The sequence below is a fragment of the Nelumbo nucifera genome, chromosome 2, assembly GCF_055504915.1.
Source record: "Nelumbo nucifera cultivar China Antique chromosome 2, China Antique-T2T, whole genome shotgun sequence".
NCBI classification, from domain to species: domain Eukaryota; kingdom Viridiplantae; phylum Streptophyta; class Magnoliopsida; order Proteales; family Nelumbonaceae; genus Nelumbo; species Nelumbo nucifera.
Genome location: NC_142650.1, coordinates 37981905 through 37997338, shown reverse-complemented (window position 1 = coordinate 37997338; position 15434 = coordinate 37981905).

The window sequence follows — 15434 nt, the reverse complement described above, 5'->3', positions numbered from 1 at the left end:
AGTGTGTTCTACTCTACGTATGGAGTGGTGTGTTGTGTTCAGCACTCTTGATTTTACATTACTTTATTTGTAGTTAATCCAGACACCACCTAATGATGTTGTAATGTTTTTTCCAAATGCTTTATAACTTGTTTTTCCAACCCACCTTATGATCTAAACGCAACTTTAATGCATTAGCATCTTCGAAAAAGAGAAAGGATAAAAGCTTTAACATTTGAAAATCGTTCAACTACAAGTCTTGGGACAAGAACTACATGAAATTCGGGGCAAAGACAGTAAAAAGTTAAATATTTTATATTTATATCTATAGTTCTGTACTACTTTTAAAAATATTAAACGAAATCTACATTATCTACTTTTTATTGACTAAAATCAACTTTCTAAATATTGATATGCCCAATATATCGGTCGGTAGGGGCGTCTTGGATAATATCGGACCCTTTTTTTATTTTTTTTTTTTTTTATTGGTTAAATTATAAAAAACCCCCTCTGTACTATGGAATCTGTGAGAAAGACCCCCTCTCTACTATAGAATCTGTGACAAAGACCCTCCTGTACTATGATTGTAGGACAAAAAGACCCCTTCCGTTAGTTTTCGTCTAAATCTGCCGTTACATTATCTTTTAATCCCCATACTACCCTTGAAAAAAACACTGTTCATCTTTACACGAGGAAAACCCAAGGCGGGCATTGTTCATCTTCTTCGGTTCTTCTACACACAGTAGCGGCAGCGGCAGTCTCCTCAACCTCCAGTCTTCTCACCTCTCATCGTTTTTCCACATCTCCCTCCCCTGTTCACCCATTCTCTCCAATGAAATAAACAAACAGGGACAGCGAGTTACTATTCATCGTCTCCCACATTGATTGAGGCGAAAAACAGAGTAGCGAAGACAAAAAATCTCTCTCCTCCCTGTTTCTTCCTACTCCCATTCCTTCTATTCATCCTTTTCCACCCCCAATCACCAGTCCTCTATTTGTAATTCCTACCGAAGGAGAGAAAGAAAAAACAGTGGTGCATCGTGTTAGAACCAACGGACATTCCACTCATCAGCTCCATGGAACTCAAGCTTAGAAATTAGTTTTTCTTCAACAGATCCCTTCGAACTGCTTCTGAGTTATTTCTTAAGTGGTCAGCTACCGAAACAAGCTGAGACTCCCCTGTTTCTCCGATTGAGTGCAGATTGAAATCGTATAGTCGAGTCTCTACATCTCCTCTTCCATCGAACCAAACAGGCAATCTGAAAGGTGAAACCAACAACCTGGACGTGTTTCCCTTTGTTGCAGCGTTGGTTCTTTAAGACAAAAATAAGATTAGGTAAGCTTGATTACTACCGTATCTTCCTCTGTTATTTTCCGTATTCTCTGCTTTGTTTTTCTAGTCATTTTGCTCTGGACTGGTATCAGGACAACCATCCGAACCTAACATGCGGCTTCTGAGTTATTCTCTATGAGATCCTTGAAGCCAACTCAGATTAGCCGTTCATGGCATTCATGGTGTCGTCGAGCGCTGCTTTCGCAAAATGGAGTGCTGGAGTTACCCTCCGAACGGGAAAAGAAGATTTTCGTCGACGCCGTTCAAGCTCCTCTCCGCCAAATGCTCACTACGGCTGCTGTCGCAAAGATGAGCCCGAGCTACATCGTCGAACGCTGCCGCAACCCTTTTCAACTCCTCTCCGTCGACGTCGTTCAACAGATTTCTCTTCTCTAATTTTCTTCTCACACAAACAAAACTTTGGATCGAAAGAGATCAGAAAATATTCTGAACAAGCACTCTCTAATTCTTCTTCTTCTTCTCTGGAAGAAGGGTGTATGAAGCCATGAAAGGCTTTAACATCCCGGAATTCCTGAGAGCTTTGTTTTTCATGAAGGTCTCAGCTTTCGCTCTCATTTCCTTTGCTCTGATTTACCTCGGAAGGCACTACTCAGATGGGTACCCAACAGCTCATCTTCTTCAGCTCCCGCCAGCAAAACCCAGTTATTGCTCAAACCCCATATGTAGCTCTTTCTCCCAACGCCAACAAAACGTTCACTCTTGCTTCTATCACATCAATCAAACTTTAGAGACGACGAATCCTCCTCTGCTACCAACATTGACGTTGCCGCCGCCACCACCGCCGGCTGCGGTGGATAAAACGGGGATTTTGGATGAGACTGGGACGATGTCGGAGGAATTTGAGGTAGGTGAATTTGATCCGGAGTTGATTAAGAGTTTGGGCAATTTGAGTCGACAGGATGGGAGGGGGGATGACGGAAATGGTGGCGGAAGAGGAGATATGTCGTGCTGTAACAAGCGGAGATGCCTACATCTAAGTCGGATTTCACTTGAAACCGGATGCTGCAACAAGGGGATGTCGACAGAGCAAGTTCCTTAGACTGATCGCCTTCACACAAAAATGGACGTCGTGGTTGATAACGTGGAGACTAGTAAAGCGAGTTGTGTTTCAGGTATAGTATCTTTAATCAATGGTGGATTTTCCGATCATAGATCGTAATCCGCCCTGTTCGGACGACAGAAAATAGAACGGTTTTTAGAGAAAAAGGGCATAATAAGAAAATAGAAAAAATTTAGTGGGGTATTTTAGTAATTTAACGCATTCCGTTAGGGGTCTTTGTCTCACGGTTATAGTACAGGGAGGTCTTTGTCCCCAATACACCCTCTGTAGGGTACAACGGGGTGCTCCCAATATGATACGTATCGGCCAATAAGGGTCAATACGGGTGGATACTTTGAACCTTGACTAAAATGTTCCTATTTATGAATTTATTCCTCTTTTAGTACAAGGGAAAAATGTATTTTGAACTACTATTTTTATCAAGTTCATTTTATTCCCTCTCATTAAGTCTTTATATTTAGAATATTAACTCCCATTCTCTCATTACATTCTTTGTTTGTGGGATTTTTGTTTAATTTTAACTATACAAAACCTATGAGTTTAAACCAACGGTGTCATAGTTAAATAAAAAAACAAAAATAAATAAAACAAAAAATTTAAGAAAAAATTTGGATACATCTCTAATATTTATATTATCATATTAAACAAAAATAAGTATGATAAACAAGAATTATTTTTATTAATGATGGAAATGAAATATAAAATGTAAAACTGACCGTATCAATCCTAGATTTAGGACAGTATAACGTAGTGGCTCAATATAAAAAGGGGAGTGATGTGATTTTATTTTTAAGCGGGTCACTCAATGCTTACATGCTTATGTCTCTTTAACTACCAAGTTACTTCTTATTTCATGTCAATAAAAGTAATAAATTTACTTTTATTAAGATGAATGTCTACATGCAATAAAAAAAACTACATTTATTTTTAACAACTCCAACTACAAATTAAATGGAACAATATTAAAAATTAGTATTTATAAATCAATGGAATAAATAATTTAGAAAATCCACACACACATATATTAAAAAATGAAAATTGATTTCAAAAATTTATATAAATAAAAATATTAATAATAGAATAATTATTTTAATACTTAGAACTTATAAATTTGAACACGATATATATTTCAATTTTTTTATGAATTATTAATTAATATTTTAATTTTCATTAAATATCAATGTATTTATTATTTACAGGAATAAAAATACTGTTTACAAGATATATTAATATATAATATAAGTTGAATCTATCAAACAATATATTTTTTTTAAGTTGGAAATTTTATAAAAATAAAAATATTAATAATGGAATAATTGTTTTAGTAATTAAAATTTATAAATTTTCATATGTTATGCATTTTCAAAATTTTAATCGATCTAATATATTATAAGTTAAGATTATATTTTTTCTATAAATTATTAATTTATATTTTATAATAACATATTTATTGTTTATAAAAATAAAAATATTGTTTACCAAAGATTTGAGAATTAATTTTTTTGTTGAATTTTTTGTTAATGTTATATATATGTTTTATATGTTCTAATTCTTTTCTATTTTCTAAAATATACATTTTTCCAATTTTCTAACAAGTTTTGTATTTTTCTTGAATTTTCTTATATTTTTTGTTCAAATAATGTTTTATTACTTTTATGAAATTTTGTTTTTTCTAAAATTTCTTCTACCTTTTTTGTTAAAACATATGGGTTTTATTATTTATGTATATGTGTATTTTATGAAATTTCTACTATTTTCTGGCTAAAATATATTTTTTTTATTATTTATAAATTTCTTTTTTCTACAATTTCTATTCTATTTTAGTTAAAGCATATTGCATTTTTTGTAAATGCAATTTTTGCAGAAACATATACATGAATTTTTTTTCTCAATTTTTCTACTTTTTTGAAATATATGATTCTGTTTTGAATATCTTTGAATATTTGTGTCCTTTCAAGAAAGGTAGGATTATAATACCAGAAAGACATGATAGCTGAAAAACTTATAACCAATCAACCCATATAACGAAGTGGTAACCAATTAGGTGAGGAGGGTAGGGGGGTCTTTGAGATAATGAACGAACAAAATTTGCCACTGCATGGGCACTGAGCAGAATTGCTCCATCTATGTAGAGCAAAGGTAATGGCGTAATGGAGATGTTAAGGATGTCTTTGTTTGCAGTGTAAATATCGGACTGGTGTTATTTTACACTTTGGTCCAATTTTGTAGTCATTTTGATGAAATGTAAATGATCACCAAAATCGATGTAAAACTCCTCACAGGTCCAGTTTTACATTGACTATTCGAGGAAAATTTATCTCTCATAAAATCAATGTAAATCTTTACATCGACAACCGCCACATTTTTAAACCAATGAATGTAAAACACTCCTCTGGTCCAGTATTTATACCACATTCAAACGGTGCTAAAATAATTTATACCCATCTTCACCTTCTATATGAATTGAATGACCCACATCACCTCCCAAAGGGAAAAGAAATTAAAGAAATCAAACTCGCCAAATGAACATTCGTGGACATACGTGACCCAAACCTTCCTTTGCTGATTTTTGATCCTCTACTGTCGCGATATTCTGAGACCATTAATGGAAACCTTGTTCATCCCATTTGGTAGAAATGAACAAAAACTTGCTATGTTGAGGTAATCAAACTCGATTTTGTTAGCTTTGAGCTTGGCACTGTATACAAAAGGTGAATATCTAGTCAGATTCATTCAATCCAATCGATCATTTTCCAGAGAAGATAAGGTGGGCATGAGGGGAACTTTTGGCTTCAGGAAAGTGGATGTCTGGTATATTCTTCTGAAGGTTTGGACAGAACTCATAATTAAAGTCCAAAAGAATCAGCTCCAATGAGTTTGTCTTATTTCACTACTATGCCCCGTTACATATTTCATGTTCTGATTTACCTCAATTTGTCAACCTACATTGGGCTTGGATTAGGGTTCGGGCCCATTTCCTATCCCACCCAACCCAAGTTATTACTTCTCACATATGCATGCTTGTAAGGACATTGATTTACCCTCTATAAAACTTAAAACAGTTGTGTCGTTAGGTCAGCATAAGTGAATTAAGCTATGTGGGCTTACTGATAAACCAAATGTCACCAGGGAGATCCCTAAACAGCTTAATTAGGAATCTTTTAATTAAGTTGCAAATTAATTAAAATTTCTCTGGAGCTCATCCAAAGAAATCTCCTTCATGAATAAGCATCCGTTAAGCTATGTTTGGTAAAAAAAACTCGAAATTTCAAAATTGACTTACATGAACCATAAAAACCAGCTTTCCAGTGAAGCTATCTTTAGTAATTTCTCCAAATTTAACCTCTCAATCAATGCAACTCAATCAACACACAAAGTACCCTCCAAAACAGGACCTAAGATTTTAGACCAAAAGATCTAACCACCTATAAGCCCTCGTTCATATATAAGTTTTATAGGGAAAATCTATGATGCAGGAAAGATATGATATGGAAAGAGTTTGGACCAAGCAAAACCCACCTATGAATTTTGATAAATAAGCGGTTATTCACTATAACCGATTCTAGTTTATTGGTCAATCGCTTTTTGGATATTATATCTTCTCCATATCATAGTCGAACTATCAAAATTGAAACTTTAAATGGCTAACATTTGTTGTGAGATTACCATTAGTGTGAAATTCAACAAGTGGCCAGAGTAATGGAATCCCATCTGGTGGACGGAAAGCCTGGGCCGTTTTCATAGTCTAGCATGAATGACATCTAATCATGAGTGGGGGTAAAACAGTATTTACACTCAATAATCTTCTAATTGAAAAGACAAATGAGGATCTGAATTAGCTGAAGTGTCATGTGGAGAGGCTCCCATATAAAAAAAAAAACTTCAGAAAAGTGCAAACAAACTCAATGCAGAATTATGAATTTCACTGCATAGTTATAAACATTCAAAATATCAACATCCCCCACTCTATGTATCAGTGCCCGCCGATAAATTGACATCAATTCCGAGCTGACACCCACTCCACCTGTACTTTGGGCCTAAAATATTCTGACCCTCAAAAAACTTTAGCTTTGCCTTAATAGCCTGGCGTGATTGACCTTTAATCATGAATATGAGTAAAACAGTATTTACACTTTAACATTCTTCTAATTGAAAAGACAATACATAAAATGGTCGGTTTAATTCTATGTACCAATCGAGTTATGCTTGAACCATATAAGGATGGATGGCGTCACCATCTAGAAAACCAATCAACTAAGCAATCTACAATTAGCAAAAGCTTTCCAATTCAATACCCTTGTCCATATTAGTTCTGTCCCACCTTGTGTTAGATTCTTCCTTCAAAGTCAAATAAACATCAATGTGGTCCGAGCGCTCAACTTGTTAAAGAAATAAAGGGCAAACAATCCCCGTCTCTATTGTCCTTTCGAGATTTAAGCGCCCTCCCCAGTGTTCAGTGTGACATCCGCATTGCTTAGATGTCAAACTAGAAATAGCTTTCTTCTATGCCTATTGCAATTGCATTATAACTTTCCACGTCATAAGGACTTAGCAAAAAAAGATAAAGCCCATATTGGCCCATGGCTGGCTATGTAGTCATGGTTCAAAGTATCTATATTTTGAATATGCTTCCTCTATCCAGAGCTTTTCACAATCGATACTGTTTTCTTTTTCATCAGTTTGATAATTCATACATACTTACATTTAATTATTAATGTTTAAAACTATTAAAAAGGTTTAACTCTCATTATTTAGCGTTAGGATAACCCTGATAATCAATATGTATCATACGTATTGATACTTTGAAGCATGTACACCCCTATTACTTATAATTTTTTATGGGATCTCCTGCAAGCAGAAGTTTTGTACATAGTCGGAAAGCAAGTAAAACTTTTTTATATACTCCGAAGGTATATGCATGATGCATCCATGCATTTGGAACATCTTCCTATAAATTTAATATATTTCCAATGTCTGGTTGAATGTCATGTGATCAAGTAAAAGCTCTTTATATACTCCAAAAGCATATCCATCCATGCATTTGGAACATCTTCCTATAAATTTAATATATTCCCAATGTGTGGTTGAATGTCATGTGAGCAGAGTTTTTGTTTTCAGGAGATCCGAGCTCATGTATAATTTAAGCTCCCTTATTATGTGTGTGCAAATTTCATTACCACAATGTAGATGTTGTTGGATTTTAATCTCATTAGAGATTAAATCCAATGGGGTTTGATTGATCAATTACATGGAAAACACACAAGCACACATATCTTGAAAAATAGGTTTTTTCTCTTATTAAAACCAGTTTTTAAATTGTCCCACATTGGAAAATTACAAGAATTGTTTTGCATTTTTTAAATAGGAGTTTATTTATATTCTTTAGATATAAAGAGGAGAGTATGGAGGCTTGCTACCGAGGCGCATTGGCTCGCGAACGGCGGTTTTGACTTTTGGTGCGAGGCTGACCGTTGATGTTTTCAACAGCCATGATTTGATCGGGTGTGATCAAAAGGCACTTTTCAAACTTAACAGTCCTTAACTGTTAACTACCTTTTAACATTCACAATTTTTTAAATTGTGATTGTTCAATGAGCCTTTTCTAAACCAGTACCTTCCTCTGTTCTATGACTCTTCAGAAATTATTTAAGGAGCGTGAACCAAGCAATTGTACACACAAGTTTTTGAAATCACTCCTATCTCTCTCAGTCCAATCTGCTACTGGAGCAAATTCATGAACTATAAGTGATAGTGAATAAAATTTGGATCACTTAATATCATCTTCCTTGAATCTTTCCAAGTGGGAGCAATAATTGCCAAACTTCCACTCTCTTGAAAGGGTTATAGGAAGAGGCTTCAACACAATGTTGAAGAACTTACTTTTGAGCAAATTCAGCAACACCTTTATATTGAAGAAGAGTCTCGGATTAGAGACAGTAGGGATAAGACCCTAGCTGGTATGCTGAAATCTAAGGTTAATTTTGTGGAAAATAGATTGAAGAAAACTAATTCTGCATTACAAGTAAAGAAAAAGGACGTGAACTTCAAAAGAGCAACAATAAAAAATGATCCTGCTATGATTGGGGAATAAAGGGGCACTATGCCCGAGTTTGTCGACATTGGAAAGGTGAAAAATCTGCAAACATGGTAGAAGACAATCTGGTGGCCATGATTACTGAAGTCAATATGGCATAATTGTCTTCTGGTTGTTGGTGGTTTTGCTTCAAGTGTCACAGTCCACGTTTGCAAGGATAAGTCCTTATTCAATACATATGAATAAGTGACTGATGACTAGGAAGTATAGATTGGAAATCAAACTTGTTCCAAAGTTGTTGGGAGGGGCAACGTGAAATTGAACTTTACCTCCACAAAGACACTGACTCTCATGAATGTTCTCCATATTTTTTATATTAGAAAAAACTTGGCCTCAGTAAATTTTGTTTGTAAGTAGAGATTCAAAGTTGTCTTTGAATCTAACAAACTAATCATGTCCAAGATTGTGATGTTTGTTGGAAATATAGTTGTAATGGTATGTTCAAATTGAGTATTAATGAAGGAAAAGCTTATGCTTGTATTGTTGACTTATTCTATTTATGGCATAATAGATTACTTGAATTTTAAATCCACAAAAACATGAGAAAATTTGGTTTAATTGCTTATAATAATGAATTAAATGAAAAATTATGTGTAAAATCTAAAATGGCCAAGACGCCTTTCTCAAGTGTTGAGAGAAATTCTCAACTTCTAAAACTAATTCATTCTGACATCTATGGACTCAATGGTGTATTAACTAGAGGAGGTAAGAGATATTTCATAACCTTTATTGATGATTTTTCAAGATACACCTATATCTACCTTATGAGAACTAAGGATAAAACCTTTGACATGTTTAAACTATATAAAACTAAAGTTGAAAATCATTTGAAAAAGAAAATTAAAATCCTTAAAAGTGATAGGGGTGTTGAGTACTTTAAGAATGAGTTCAATTTTTTCTGTGAAGAATTTGGAATACTACATCAAAGTTCTGCTCCCTATACCACTCAACAAAATGGCCTAGCCAAAAAGAAAAACAAAAGACTTATATAAATGGTAAATTGTATGTTGATGAAAGCTAATGCACCCTTTAACTTGTGGGGGGAAGCACTCTTAACAGCCTGCCATTTACATTACAAAATTGTTTTTAGAATTAATAATAAGTGTCCATATGAACTATGGACAGGAAGAAATGCTAACTTAGCATACCTAAAAGTGTGCGGTGCTTAGCATATTATAAAGTTCCAGACCCAAAAAAGAACCAAGTTAGAATTCAAAGCAAAAAGAAATATGTTTGTTAGATATGCAAAACATAGCAAGGCCTATAGACATCTAGATCTAGAGTCCAACATAATAGTTGAAACTAGAGATGATGAAATCTTTGAAAAAAAAGTATATTCTGAATCCACAGAAACTAATAGAGAACTAGGAAAAGAAACTCATATCTCAATACCCATTGGTAACAATGAGACTGAAAGAAGAAATGACACAATTGTGACACCTATAGTAGAACTAAGAAGTCAAAGACAAAGAACGGAGATACACTTAGTTTCAGATTTTATCTCTACTCAGTCAATTGCATTTTTGGTCGATGTTGATAGAGAAAAAAAATTTAAATAAGATACCATTTGTAGTAAACATTGAAAATGATCCGAAGACCTATAATGAGGTTGTGACCTCAAGAGATGTTATCTTTTAGAAGGAAACTATAAATGATTAAATGGATTCAATATTGTCAAATAACACATAGGTACTAATAGACTTGCCTTTAGGATCAAAACCAATCAAATATAAATGAGTGTTTAGAAGAAAATACAACACTGATGGAATTGTACAGACTTTTAATGCTATATTGGTAGCCAAAGGATTCGGTCAAAATGAATGGATTGACTACTTTGACACCTATGCGCTAGTGGCCAGAACAACTTCTGTTATAACACTTATAGCACTAGCATCCATTTATCACTTATCTGTTCATCAAATGGATGTTAAAATTGCTTTCTTAAATGGTGATTTAAATGAAGAAGTTTATATAAAACAACCAGATGAATTTGTTCTTCCCGAAAATGAGAAGAAAGTTTGTAAACTGATTAAATCACTGTATAGTTTAAAACAAACATCCAAACAATGACATGAGAAATTTGATTTACATTCTAGCTTTTGGTTTTAAACACAATAGTGTTGATAGATGCATTTACTCAAAATTTACTATGTAATTGTATGTCTTCATGTTGATGACATGCTTATTATGGATAGTAATACGGTTAGCATAAATGAAACTAAAAACTACTTATCATCTATCTTCAAGATGAAAGATTTAGGAGAAGTACATACCATCTTGGGAATAAAAATTAAAAAGCATAGTAGGGGTTATGCATTAAGACAATTACATTATATTGAGAGAATACTTGAGAAATTTAAGCATTTAGGATTTAAAGAATATAGCACACCATATGATTCTAGTATAAAGCTAGTAAAAAATTCTGGTAGAGCAATTGCACAACTTGAGTATGCTAATACAGTAGGAAGTCTGATGTATGCTATGTGATGAATCAATTTTTTGGGTAATGGCCAATTTTTTTGTGCTAAGTACCTCGTCATTTGGTCTGCTTCCAAGTGGCTGATGACTCTGGCCAAAGTGGAGAACTTTAGCTGTCGAGCTGAATCGAGCTAGGCAGGCTAGGTGGCGAGCTGTACATTATATTGAGAGAATACTTTAGAAATTTAAGTATTTAGGATTTAAAGAATATAGCACACCATATGATTCTAGTATAAAGCTAGTAAAAAATTCTGGTAGAGCAATTGCACAACTTGAGTATGCTAATACAGTAGGAAGTCTGATGTATGTTATGTGATGAATCAATTTTTTGGGTAATGGCCAATTTTTTTGTGCTAAGTACCTCGTCATTTGGTCTGCTTCCAAGTGGCTGATGACTCTGGCCGAAGTGGAGAACTTGAGCTGTCGAGCTGAATCAAGCTGGGCAGGCTAGGTGGCGAGCTGACTATAGTGTCGAACTGCCTATGAGGTGCCGAGCTGACCAGGTGGCGAGCTGCCTGTGAGGTGCCGAGCTGCCTGTGAGGTGCCGGGTTGACAAGGTGTCGAGTTGCCTGTGAGGTGCCGGGCTGCCTAGGTGTCGAGTTGCCTGTGAGTAGACCTATTCATGGGCCGGGCCGGGCCGGGCTCGGGCCGGGCTTTTACTGTGTATTAACAAATTTTTTTAAGGCCCGAGCCCGAGCCCGGCCCTCATAAAAAGCCCGAAGCCCGAGCCTGGGCCCGGGCCCGAAATTTAGCCTATATTATTATTATTATTAATGTTGAAGCAGAATAAAGAGAGAGATAGATTGAAATTATAAAGAAAAGAATAAAATATATATATATATATATATTAAATTATAAATATATATTTTAATAAATATTATATTATTTATATATAAAATATATATTATATATTTTATAAAATATATAATACTGAGTTGGGCCGGGCCGGGCTTTTTTGACAAATCCCGAGCCCAGCCCGAAACACAGTCGGGCTTACTGTGTTAAGCCCGAGGTCAGGCCCGCGGGCCTAATTATATGACCAAGCCTGGCCGGGGTGCGGGCCGGGCCGGGCCAGGCCGTCGGGCTACCCGGCCCATGAACAGGTCTACCTGTGAGGTGCCGAGCTGGATTGATGAGCTTCGTTGCTCTTTAGAGACCTGCAAGGAACTAAATGTCAAAGGAACCGGGGTGGCTAACCCAGCGAGGTCACTCCGATGCTTAAGTTAGTACTCTCATAGTAGACTGCGAGCTAAAAATCACGAAGTATGAGAGCTAGAATTTGCTTGCTTGTTTACTTTCTTTCTTGCCATTGGGGTTGATGCCTTTATATAGGCATTGTTTGGCGTAGGCTTCACGCACCATATCCGAGATTTCTACGAGGTCGTCTAAGTGGTTCAAGATTCCCGGAAGTAACCGCCATGCACGTTGACCACCCTCTGGATCGTTCGGCACGTGGTCCAACTTCCAAGGATCGTGGGAGTGTTAGGATATGCATGTCGAATTTGTCAGTGAGCACATCTCGCAGGTCGCCAGGTCGGCACCTGGGCCAGGCCGCCAGCTTGCACCTGGGGCAGGCCGCCAAGTTGGCGCCTGTGTCAGGCCGTCAGGTGAGACACCATCAACTTGGCTAAGGCAAGTTGTTACCAAAGTGGTTTCGGGTGTCACTTAATTGTTCTGAGGTGCCATGTGTCATAATATCATTGGAGGGCCAAATCCGCCCTCATCACTATGCTTTGTACTAGAATTGGTATTGCATTTGCAGTAAGTAAACTTAGTCAGTTTACAAATAATCCCGGTGTAGACCATTGGAAGGCAATTAGGAGAGTTTTTTGGTACCTCAAAAGAACCTTAAAACTTGGCTTATTCTATTGTGATTATCCAACTGTATTGGAAGGGTACACTGATACAAGTTGGATTACCGGTAATAGAGATAATAAGTTCACTTCTGGATGGACTTTCGTCCTTGTTGGGGGTGTGATATCTTGGGCATCCAAGAGAAAAACTTTTATATTTCACTCGACTATAAAATCCAAATTCATAGCCTTGGCGACTGTTGGAAAAGATGTTGAATGAATTATAAATTTATTATTGGATATAAAAATTTGGCCTAGTCCTATGCCTCCAATTTTCATTAACTGTGATAGTGAAGCAATTATGTCGAGAGCTTATAGTGGTACCTACAACAGTAAGTCCAGACATATAAGTCTGAGACATGAATTTGTCAGGCAACTGATTCAAGATGGAGTCATCACTATAACTTATGTGAACTCAAGTAAAAACTTAGTTGATCCTCTTACCAAAGGTTTGCCCATAGAATTGTTAAGAACAAAAACTAAAAAGATGAGATTAAAACCCTTTACTTAGTCACTTATAACGGTAACCCGACTTCAACTGAAAACATCAGTATTGGGTTTAATGGGTAACAACAAGTTGCAGCAATGTGACTGTTATCACTGACATTGAGAAATTTTCAATTGCAATTAATATAAATAATATTGTCAATAATGATGAGATGTTGAGTTGAACTATTAATGAAGTTCTGAAATGTATTTAATAACAGAACACATAGTGGAATTTCACCTATGTGAACATTGGAGTGATGCCGCTTTTCATGAGAGCTTGAATTTGCTCTTGGAATTGATCAAGAGAGTCCTACGTGTAATGGGATATTTTTCCCCTATAACGTGGGGTAGGCCAAGTGGCAATTATTATGCTCGACATAGCCATGCATGAACTGTAAACTGGTTGCATGACTGACTCAATTCACCAATGACCCAGGAACAGATTTATGAAAAGTGAGATGTGTTCTAAATTTCTAATCACTCCCCAATAAATCTCAACCCTTTGTGAAGTGAAGCCATAACTTCACCTTTTCCCTTTTTCAAAACTTGATCCAAATGCACCCTTACGTTTTAAAATTTAGAAACAATCTCTAAAATTTTCAAGTTTGCAAAACCTGATCCAAATGCATGAACTGTGGGCTGGGTACCTGCACTATCTTATTTATATCATTTTTGATAACATTATTTTATGTATATTTCAATCATACTATATAAATTTCCTACTTAAACGACCCATATTTAATTCAATTTCAAGCGAGATACATTGCATTCTTACTTCGAATCTTTCACTGGGTTCATAATGTATCAATATCAATATCCAAGGCAATCTAATGTCTTAAATCTTTTTCTCAGAAAGCATCTTCTATATCTTGTTATTGCCAATGTGAGAAACGAGGATGAAGGAAATTCAAGAACTAAGACTTTGGAGCATATTTGCCTGGTTCGTTGTATGTACAATTCCATCCATGTGGCTTTTAATTTGCCACACATTTTGTGCAGTTAATTAGTAAATAATTTAATCGAGGCAGAGGTCCAGCTTATCTATCCATACCGAAGTCTTCCACCACACATGGGTGGGGAGAGGTGTCAGCTTTTAAATAAAATAATAATAATTTTTTAATAAAAATAATTATGCTTGTAGTGGTGTTTGGTAACATCCCAATAGAACATAAAAGAAAAAAGATAAAAAGAAAAACACAAATAAACTTGGCTTCTTTCTCTTTGTATTCACAGCAAGGCAGCAGGAAGAAGGGACGCATGTAAAAGGAAAAAGATTCATTAATTCCGAAGTCACAGGGTCCATTAATTGCACAGTTTTAATTAGGATACATAGCTTGTAAAATTTCCCATTTTCAAAGAAATAAAACCAGTTTTATGGAACCTAATTAAAACCTAATGTCAACCTCATACATGGATTTTATATGTATAGATCTATCCTAGTGTTTCATGATTGGCCCAATATATATATATATATATATATATATTTGTTGAAAGGTTATACAACAGTCGGTCAACATTTTCCCTTCAGTCTCAAGACAGAAGATAATGAACAGTGTTTTCTTTTAAAGGATAATTATGATATTTGTAACAAATAATTGATAGTCGATTAACAACAGAGACTAATTTGACATTTTTTGAAAATTTAGGTACGACTAAAAGTTTGGGTACTAATTTTGACACTATTCCCACAGTTTAGGGTATTAAAATGAAATTTTCTGTTTTCTTTTTTATTTTCTTTTAATTTTTATTGAAGGACTACACAACAGGTAGTATTGCAGATGGCACCTTACCAAGGAGACCTTTCCAACCAGTTAGTTGGCACCTTGCTGATTAGCCTAATATTACGAGTAGAAGGGTAGACAATTCTGAACTGGTATGTCATCCATGTGTCTAACTGACAAAAATGTTGACTCCAATTTGAGACCAAATGACAGGTATACCTGTAGAACTGTCTGGATCGGATCAGGTCTCATTGGATATCCACTGGGACCTAACAATCAAGTTTGCCCACCAACTAGTTACCAATATGAATGAGGCAAGGTCAAGTTCTATCTTCCCTGCAAACAAAAGACATTTATTGGCTGTGTTTGATTTGTTACAAAATAAGAGACAAACAGAAAGTTGGGG